The 10,882-nt window shown below is 38.0% G+C and overlaps 1 pseudogene; it reads left to right on the forward strand.

The window, feature by feature from the left end:
• The first annotated feature begins 10,543 nt into the window (after positions 1–10,543).
• LOC136327720 (U2 spliceosomal RNA) lies at positions 10,544–10,648 on the forward strand (annotated as a pseudogene).
• Positions 10,649–10,882: the final 234 nt, after the last annotated feature.

Consider the following 10,882-nt stretch of genomic DNA (forward strand, 5'->3'; position numbering starts at 1 on the left):
TAAATATTGTTGTACATTTATAGTCATTTTTAAAGTTACAGTTTTTTTTATTTATAAAGCATGTTTTTGTTATACATCAGCATTCACTGAGGAGGCCCCTTAGTAAATTGATTTGTATTTATTTCCTTTCAAAACATATATTTGTAAAAAGGTCAAAAGTGTGCAAAATGCACTTATAGTCTGTGAAGGCAATTATAATGATGAATAAGGTCAAGCTCCATTTTTAAAGGCCCTTAAATTGAGACACAATGCAATTGGTAACTAAAGCCTATTGATTTTGCTCATTAGTATTTATCCAAATCGTCCTTAAGCCACAGCTCACCATTGCTTACCCAGACTACTGCAATAGTGACTGTCACTTTAAAAAGAAAGCTGTCTTTTCTTTTCTCTTCCCTTCACTTAAAACTAAAATATATGTTGAGAAAAGACAATATCATCAATCCAGGGCATAGAGATTTTAATAAATGGGCTTTTGATATGTTACATCACAAATAAACCTTCCAAGCTTATAAGTGTCCTTTGATAGGATGCATCGTCAATCTATAGCTCAGAACCTTTCCTGATTTAATCCATAATTCATATAGTAATGGATCCTGAAAACTCCATTGCTTTCTTTCTTCTAGCCAGAGTAGCTCTGCTAACACAGTCTGAGACTGATCAGTTGGTGCAATGTGGCTAAAACAGTGCAGTGTCTGTGGAATGAGCCAATCGGTGGACCCTTACCCAGTGTTTCTCAAACTTAGGTCATTATTGTACCACCTGACTTTCAGCAGTACCCACTTACTTTTTGTAGTATTAAAGGTTTAATTTTTTTAATCAAACACTTTTTTAATTTATTTATATAGGTAATTGTATATTAGCAGCACTGACAGAAAACCAGTATCAATTGTCCTTAAAAGAAATTCCTCAATGCCATAGAAGACCCAGCTCATTCATGTAGCAGCAGCAGAAAGAGAACCACAATCTGAGAAAGACTCAATTGGCCAACGCCATCACCTCTACTGATCAGGAAGGGAGCTGAGGATTAATAATAACACATTACAGTCAATTCAAGACTGGCCTGACTTAGCATAAATAATCTCAAATTAAATTGGGCATGTGACCTGTATATCACGAGGGCCTCCTGTGAGTTCCATGATATCCTTGTTGGCCAGACCCTCAAGCTAGTCTGCACTTGGAAGCATTTGTTCCATTGTCTGCTTTTTAATAGAAATAAATGGCTTTCTTAAAAAAAAATTGAAATCCTGGGAGGATCAGGGGAAGACTAAGGGGGAAAAATGATTTTTGGAAAATAGTATTAAAGATATGGAAAAGTAGGAAAACATAAAGGTATGTCAAGGAATTATAAAAGCGGAGCACGTACAACCAGAAGACAACTTGATAGCAATTATAATGTACTCTCCCAAAGCAATTCTGGTCTATTACACAGCACAAACCTGGAAATACTATTCATGTGGAGTAAAGAATATAAAAATCTTCTGAAGTGCTAGCTGTTCTTAACTATGCACACTAAATGAGAAAAATACACTTATTTTTGAGTAGAGAAGTATTTCTTTGTTTGAAATATCTGGGCAGATTCAGACTAAATTTCATATCCTATCATTTTTTTTTAATTTTATTTATTTATTTATTTTTTACAGAGACAGAGAGTGAGTCAGAGAGAGGGATAGACAGGGACAGACAGACAGGAATGGAGAGAGACGAGAAGCATCAATCATTAGTTCTTCATTGCGCTTTGCAACACCTCAGTTGTTCATTGACTGCCCTCCCATATGTGCCTTGACCGCAGGCCTTCAGCGGACCGAGTAACCCCCTGCTGGAGCCAGCGACCTTGGGTTCAAGCTGGTGGGCTTTTTGCTCAAACCAGATGAGCCCGCGCTCAAGCTGGTGACCTCGGGGTCTCGAACCTGGGTCCTCTGCATCCCAGTCTGATGCTCTATCCACTGTGCCACTGCCTGGTCAGGCCATATCCTATCATTTTTTAAAATTTTGATGCTCCAGAACAGTGGTAGTCAACCTGGTCCCTACCGTCCACTAGTGGGCATTCCAGCTTTCATGGTGGGCAGTAGTGGAGCAACCAAAATATAAATAAAAAGATAGATTTAACTATAGTAAGTTGTTTTATAAAAATTTATTCTGCCAAACTTAGGGAAAATCCGCCATAAAGTACTTGGTAAGTAATTATTATTATATGTTTTAACTTGCTGTAACTCTGCTTTAAAAATTTTATAAAGTAAAGTTATTTCCCTACTTTATAAATCACCGTTACTGTGGAACCAGAGGGCGGTTAAAAAATTTTAGTACTAACAGAGATACAGAAGTGGGTGGTAGGTATAAAAAGATTGACTACCACTGCTCCAGAAGAATGTTAAATGAAGATAGGTCTGACAATGACAAAGATAATAACAACAATTTCTGGCATTATATAACTTTATGTAACTCTAATTTTGCTCATTGACATATATTAGACCACTCAACAGAAAATTTAATTTAACCCATATCTCCTCAACTAGCCAAATTTCATTCTTTTGTTGTTGTTGTTTCTTTCATTCATTCTTCTACCCTGCATATGTTTGATCTTTCAGCTACATTTGCTGTTGGAAGAACAGCAGACAAATACATTTACACACTTGGCCTTACATTTATCATGCCAAAAGATCTGCAATATTCCAAGCTTGAAGCTATGGTCTTCTTCCTGATACTCCTAGTTTCTCTGGACCAATCCACCTACAAAAGAAAAAGGGGATGACTTAGAAAGTGTAGCACCCTGCAGTCCAGGCACCACTGTGTGGCACCAGGAGTGAATGAGCCTGCCACACTTGGGACTGGGACCCCAGCTACAGCCCTTATATTATTTCTGTCATTTCTGGGCTCACAAACTAGCCCGAGACCATTTGTTTTCTTGCTTGTAATTCTGATGAAATTCAATGAGAAGAACACCAGTATAACCACTGACAGGTCCTTGGCCATTGCCCATCATTGAATCCTGTTTAGAGGGCATTTTTCTTTTCTTTTTTTTATTGTATTTATTTTTAATGGGGTGACTTCAGTAAATCAAGATACATATATTCAAAGATAACATGTCCAGGTTATCTTAAAGTTCAATTATGTTGCATACCCATCACCCAAAGTCAGATTGTCCTGTCACCCTCTATCTAGTTCTCTTTGTGCCCCTCCCCCTCCCCCTTCCCTCTCCCTCTCCCCCCTCCCCCCATAACCACCACACTCTTATCAATGTCTCTTGGTCTCACTTTTATGTCCCATCTACATATGGAAAAATGCAGTTCCTGGTTTTTTCTGATTTACTTATTTCACTCCGTATAATGTTGTCAAGATCCCACCATTTTGCTATAAATGATCCGATGCCATCATTTCTTATGGCTGAGTAGTATTCCATAGTGTATATGTGCCACATCTTCTTTATCCAGTCATCTATTGATGGGCTTTTTGGTTGTTTCCATGTCCTGGCCACTGTGAACAATGCTGCAATGAACATGGGGCTGCATGTGTCTTTACGTATCAATGTTTCTGAGTTTTTGGGGTATATACCCAGTAGAGGGATTGCTGGGTCATAAGGTAGTTCTATTTTCAGTTTTTTGAGGAACCACCATGCTTTCTTCCATAATGGTTGTACTACTTTACATTCCCACCAACAGTGTATGAGGGTTCCTTTTTCTCCACATAGAGGGCATTTTTCAAAATGACTCAGAATAATCTTCTAGAATAAAGTGTCCTAGGAATGATATTAAACTTATTTAAAATGAAAGCAACTATGGACCTTATTTTTGGATTAGCAGTCAAAATGTATCATAACATAATTAGTGCTTGAATTATAAACTTTGCTTTGACTGAAGGAATCGGGACAATTTTTACTGGAAGTAATTCCAATAATCATATCTGGACAAAAAAACCTCATTGAACAGATATTTTTCACTCTTGTTTTTATTATAAGGAAACTCATTACCCTAGGATTTTATGTAAGAAATTATTAATAAAGAGATTCAATATTCACTTATACTAACATGGTATGTACCTCATTCATATTAAACCAGCACATGCTTCAGTGCATACTTCTAAAAGGCACTAATTGAGACATTGGAAAGAACAGAAAGATGTATAATAATACATGGTGCCTGCCCTCAAGCTGTAGATAGATAAGTTTGCCAAATAAAATACAGGACAAATTTAAGTTTATCCTATAGATAAATTCCCCAAATAAAATACAGTTAAATTTGAATTTCATGCCTGACCAGGCAGTGGCACAGTGCATAGTATTGGCCTGGGATGCTGAGGTCTGTGTTTGAAACCCCAAGGCCACCGGTTTAAGCACGGGCTCACCAACTTGAACACTGGGTCACTTGCTTGAGCATGGCATCATAGATGTGACCCCATGGTCTCTGGCTTTAGCCCAAAGGTCACTGGCTTGAGCAAGGGGCCACTAACTTTGTTGGAGCTCCCACCCCTGGTCAAGGCACATATGAAAAAGTAATCTGTGAACAACTAAGGCACTGGAACAATGAAGACATGATGCTTCTCATCTCTCTCCCTTTCTGTCTTTCCCTCTCTCTCTCTCTCTCTCTCTCTCTCTCTCTCTCTTGCAAAAAAAAAAAGGTTTAATTTGAATTTTACATAACCAAGGAATCATTGCTTAGTATAAGTATGTCCCATGCAATATTTACAACATACTCATAATTTTTAAGTTGCCCATTGTTTATCTGAACTCAAATTTAACTGAGTGTCTTATACATTTATTGGCTAAATCTGAAAACCCTGCCTAGAGCAGAAGAATCACTTAGCAAATAGGTACTGAGCTCCTACTGCACGCTCTGACTATTCCTGATGCCAGATGGTAGAAAAGTCAGACAAAAGTCCTGCTCTCATGAATAATCACAAATACATGCTATGTATTACAAGTACATGTTATGAAGGCAGTGAGAAGAAAGTTGTATAGTGAATATTGGAGGGTGAGCATCAACATTATATAAAGTTGTCACCTGTTAAGAGGAAGAATTGTTAGCCAGGAGGAGATTGGAGGGAAAGCCTTCCTGTTAGAGCAACTTCATGTGTGAGGGCTCTAATGTAAGAGAAAGTTTACTCTGGCAAAATTAGGTGTTGTGCAATCCTCATTTTGTTGCACAAATGTTCTGTACATAACAGAAGTCTCCCTAGCATCTCCCAGTCATTGAGACAACAAAAAATTTCCCCACAGACTTCCAAGCCTCCCTTCTCTCACTGGCATTAAAAATCATTGAGTAAGAGAAACCAGAGGCCAGTCACACCAAGCAGTGCAGACCATGCCATGGGGTCCAGCTTTAAATGGGTGACTAAACAAAAATTCTCTCAGTAATTAAGAAACAAGAATCAAAGGAGCAGGCCCACTGCAGCACTGGCTATCAGCCAAGTTCACGCTCTAGGCAGCTAGTACTCTGATGCTAGAGGTAGACAAGCTCACAGCTGGCCCCATGCCTTGGAAAGGTCACTCCAAGAAAGAGAACTCGGGACCTACAGACAGAAAAGAGGAGAAGAGAAAATGAGCCACCAGCAGTTGTAGGAAAGTTGTAGGTGGGAGCCCAGGCTCATAGAATGCATATCCACTTTGGGAACTAAAACACACCAAGAAAGCCCTTTGCTCAACCCATAAACATGGCTTGTAGTTCTGGTTGGCACAAGGCTGGTCCCCCATGAGTCCCCAAAGTGAAGGCAGAGAAGTAGGGCCACAATCCTCCTCCTCACCCATCCACTCTCTCCCTACGTGAAACCGGGAAGCACATCTCCTTGTACTTCACCACGGAATGTAAAGTAACAAGCACTACACACCTACCTTAGCAAGCTCAATGTTAAAACCCAGATGTGTTGAAGAGATTAATGAGAAAGAGGGATATAATTCAGTTTGAATAAGAAGTCTTGCTTTATGACGAGATTGACCAAGAGGTGCGCTAACACTAGAGCCCTCTGGCCCCTGCTGCTCGCCATGTACCTGGTCAGCTCACACCACAGCTGTCCTCCCAAACATGCCTACACCAGCAGTTCTCACACTGTTGATGTCAGGTGCATTTAAAACCCTACAAATAATCATAGGCACACTATATGCAAATTTCTGAGAAATATGTTATAATAATTAAGTCAAATAATAAAGAAAAAAATATAATGTTCAAGCATGTTTTTATGGTAATTAAATGAAATAAATATGACAAAATTATATTTATTCTGACATTAAGAAACATATTTATGTTACATTGTTTTAGTTATACTTTTTAGAATTTGTTAAAAGGAAGTGTTAAAAAATAAAAAATAAAAAAAAAGTTCTTTTTATATATATAGATACATTCTTAGTAAGATTTAGTAAATTTGGTAGGTCCTGGCACAAATGTGTTAAGTTTTTTCATTCTTGTGTTTATAAGAAACATGAGCCTGATGTGTCCTAGCGATTTCTTCAATCTTTGGGCATATATTTGAAAGGCAAACTCTCATTTCCTCATCAATACATTGAAGAATTACTCTCTTTTTACTCTTAATTGTGTTGAGTGCAGAAAACCCCCACCATACATATCATCTTAACTTTACACCAAACAAAGGATAGAAGAAACTTGACTCCTGTCTTTCCAGGGAACATGGGGGGGGGGGTAGTGTAAACAATCCAGTACCACAGCTTAACAGCCTTTTGCAACCTAATCAGGCAAGTGAGGTGGGGGGTTGGGCAGACTGTCAGCTTATAGCCAATTCCCTACACCTCTGTCCCCCAAAAATCTAAACTCCAAAAACCCTGTTGGTTTTTTTGGTCCCCAACAGGCAGATATTTCTCTGGAAAACCACAGGGCTCACCTGGAAATCTTCTAAGGCGCACCAGTGTGCCCTGGAGCACACTTTGAGAACCACTGTCTTACACATTTGCAGGTACTGTTCTCTAGGTCTAGGTCTTTTCCCCTAGTCTACCTGGGAAACTTCTATTCATCCTTCAAAACTCAAATACTCTCTTTTCTGTGAAGTCTTCCTTCCTGCTTAAGCCCCATCTCCTAGCATACCATCTCCATGCCCAACATGCATACACACAGGCCTGAGTCTGTGGCCTCCTCAGGACCAGGCATAGTATTTTACATCTCATCTACTGTATAACCCAGTTAGCTAGTTACACCCTTTTTCTCTCACTTAAATGTGAGCTCCTAATAGATTAAAACAATTTATCCTTGATCCTGCATTAACATATACAAGACACATAATATGTGCTCAGTGAATATAGAAAGAAAGAGCAATGTAGGGAAAAGAAAAAAAGAGAGGGGAAAAATGTAAATGAGGAAAGAAAAAGTTTCCTATTGGCTTTAACATATTTTTTTTATTTTAAATTGTGACACTGGTTAACATAATGATGTAGGTTTCAGGTGATATACCTATTTCTGTATAAAATAATGTGTGTTCACCCCCAAGTCAAGTCTTTGTCCATCACCATTTATCCCCCATACCCTCCTTCACACCTTCCACCTGGCACTTACCACACTGTTGTCCATGTCCATGAGTTTCTTTCTTTTTTTGTCCTTTTTGCTCAATCCCTCCACCCTCTTCACCATCTGCCCCACCTGACAGCTGTCAGCCTGCTCTCTGTCTGTGAGTCTGTCTCTACATCACTTGTTAGTTCATTTTGTTCATTAGTTCCATGTATGAGTGAAATTATATGGTACTTATATTTCTCTGACTGGTTTATTTCACTTAGCATAATAATTCCCAGGTCCATCCATGCTGTCACAAAAGGTAAGATTTCCTTTTTTTTTTTTAATGACTTTGTAGTATTCTATTGTGTAAATATACCACAGTTCTTTCATCCACTCAACTACTGCTGGGCACGTGGGCTACTTCCATATCTTGGCTATTATAAATAACACCGCAATGAACATAGAGGTGCATATATTCTTTTGAATTAGTGTTTTAGGTTTCTTTGGATAAATTCTCAAAAACAGAATCACTGGATCTTAAGGCAGTTGCATTTTTAATATTTTGAGGTAATGCCATACTGCTTTCCACAGTGGTTGCACAAGTCTCTATTCACACCAGCCGGGCATGAGTGTTCCTAACTTTAAAAGATATTGTCACTTAAAGGAAAGCACAATTGTACATTGTTTTAATGTGCAAGAAATGTGTTGCTGATGATTAGTCACAGGTCAGAGATCCTCCACCTGGAAATGAGACTACATCAGTGACTCTGCTCTAGACAGATGGCGGCAGGAAGAGGCGTTTCTCTCTCACCTAAACTTGGGGAATACAGGCATCACTCAGCACACAAACAGGCTAGTTAGTCTCTGGAGCAAATCTCAATAAAAATTTGTATTTTTTCTATAAATAAATTATAACAAATTTTAATACTGGTGTACTTTGTATTTATTTCAAATCATAAGATACCTGTTTTTATGAGCCCCACTGTTTTTAACCTATTTCTGATTTTTTTTCCCTGCTAGATATGATGTCACTATCCAGAAAAAGGACTTAAAAGAAAACTAAGGGAATATGTAGTATAAAATGTAGTAAAAATATTACTTTATTCTACCAATTAAATGTTAGTTTGTGTTATAAAAGATTACACAGAACACAGTTCACGAATATAACTAAAAAAATAATAATTCCATTTTTCATGCTAAACAATCAGAAAATGTTAATGATAAGATAAAAAAACAAAGTTACCTAGCAAGAGTGGAGTTCAGGAGGTCTTATTACTGGCTCTGTATTACAATCTAGAAACATCTTTATATAGACTAATCACATTGCAGGTCCAAAGGAGATTTACAATCTGATTTGCCACAGAGAACTCCATGTAATCTTCGTTGAGGACTGACACCATTTTATCTTTGCACTGTTCCCTGTTTCTCACACAAGTAATTCGGTCCTTTATACATTGTCAGCTTTGACAGGCTGATTTAATCTGCAGGATTCTGAATGCCTCTGACCACTGCAGCGAGTCATTAACCTTGACTCGTATAATTGAATTCCAGGTTGATTGCCTGTGACCCTCTGCACTGAGGTCTTCTAAATGTACATATTCATTAGGGGCAGCCTCACTAAACAGATTGCACAGGGAAAGCTGTAGCAGTTGCCTGTTTGGTATGCAGGGGGCGAAGAGGGCACTAATTGCATGTTAGAGCTGAGGATTAGATTATGAAAGGAGTGAGAAAATGAAGATAGATCCTCTGACACTGTCAGATTAGGGGAAGCAATGTGAAGGAATATGACATTGAAATTTACAGTGACATGAACAGAAAGAAAATTACAAACAAATAGACATTGGACATTCTTTTTTAAATCTTCATATTTTCTACCACCACATAATATGCAGGATATGGGAACTAAAGCCTGTATCTTTGCTCATTTGCCTAAGTAGAGCAGAACAATGGAATTTATTTTTTTAAGGTAGCTTTTTTGAAGACAAGGAAATCGCAGTAGGGAGGCACTTCAACACGGTGTGTTGTGTGATATATCTAGAACATGTTTAAATAATTGGCTTTACATACCAGGTGCCATTTTGAGTTGCCAAGAAAAGACATGCACACAACTTCAGTACACCAGGAGAATGTGTAAGTGTTTAAATGTGCAAAATTATTGGCAACGATTCTGTCCACCAGTACTACAGCTTTGATTTTGGTGAAAGCCAGCTTATAAAATTATCACTAGTTCTACTTTTTAAAGTTTATTTTCTGTCACTTCATAGTTAAAACAAATGCATACCTACCTGTTCTAATCAAACAAGTCTCCCTGCACACAAGCAGATGCTTGTTAATAGCAAACAGTTCTGCAAATAATTTCCATTTTCCAGAAGCATCTATCTACCTTGTTATAGTCACAATAACAAACAAGTTGGCCAGAGGTAAAGCTGTGGTGTACCAGTCAGGGACCTTTTTCTTTTCCACTTAAGTGTGAGATGCTGCTTGAGCAGCCTTTTCTCATACTTTTGCCAATTGTTTATGATTTATTTTAAAAGAAAATGACAGTTTGTCTTTTCTTACAACAAAGAACATACAAAACTTAATGAGCTAGCATGTTTAAAAACAAAAAGCAGAAGCCCTTGATGTTCAATCACAGCTAAAAATGAATGTTAAGCTAGATAAAAGTTAAAGATTCTATCTAAGGAAAAGCTAAGTTCAGTTTCCGTTTGTCTTGCTTTTGTGCACAGAATGGTCTCTGCAGTACTGCAAGATAACACAGGAATGTTCTACAGCATCTTTAAATGGTAAACTTGGTTTGCATTGATCTTTCAAAATGAGATTTATTTTTGCTACTTCACAACAAAACTCTAAATGGAATGAGAAGTAACTTCCTGATAATTATGCCTTATTAGAAAGTCCCAGTAAAGCAATGAAGTTATGCGCCAAGCTGTACGCTAAAGGGAAAAAGCCATGATGACTTTAGGGCACTCATGCTCAGAGGCTGCACAGATAACCTCCACTGCACCTTCCTGAGACATTGAAATGATACCTATTGAAATAAGACCTGTCATCCAAATCTATTAAAGAAGTAGTCAGTTCTCAAATGAACCAACATTATTTTTTTCACTTAATCATTGGAAATAATGGCTTAGCCTTTTGGCTAAGATCAAGTGTAGGTATCTGTTCTTATCAGTTTAACAAAGGGTAAATAGTATTGAAATTCATTCTCCAGTATTTGACTCCTAGTTTCAAGACATAGGTTCTAATATTGTTAGTGGAGAAGACTTGAGTCCAAGAGGGCTTCTCCATCCTCAGTTCTTGTCAAGCTCACAAGAAAGAATTCAGGCAAGAGACAGGGTACAGTGTTCAAGAAAAGCAGGCAGTTTATTAGAAAAATACATGTAGCATAAAGCACAAGCAGGCAGCTCAGCTAGTCTAAATGCCCACCTGTCAGGAGTTTTAAGGGTTATATACTATTA

The sequence above is a fragment of the Saccopteryx bilineata genome, chromosome 2, assembly GCF_036850765.1.
Source record: "Saccopteryx bilineata isolate mSacBil1 chromosome 2, mSacBil1_pri_phased_curated, whole genome shotgun sequence".
Lineage (NCBI taxonomy): Eukaryota > Metazoa > Chordata > Mammalia > Chiroptera > Emballonuridae > Saccopteryx > Saccopteryx bilineata.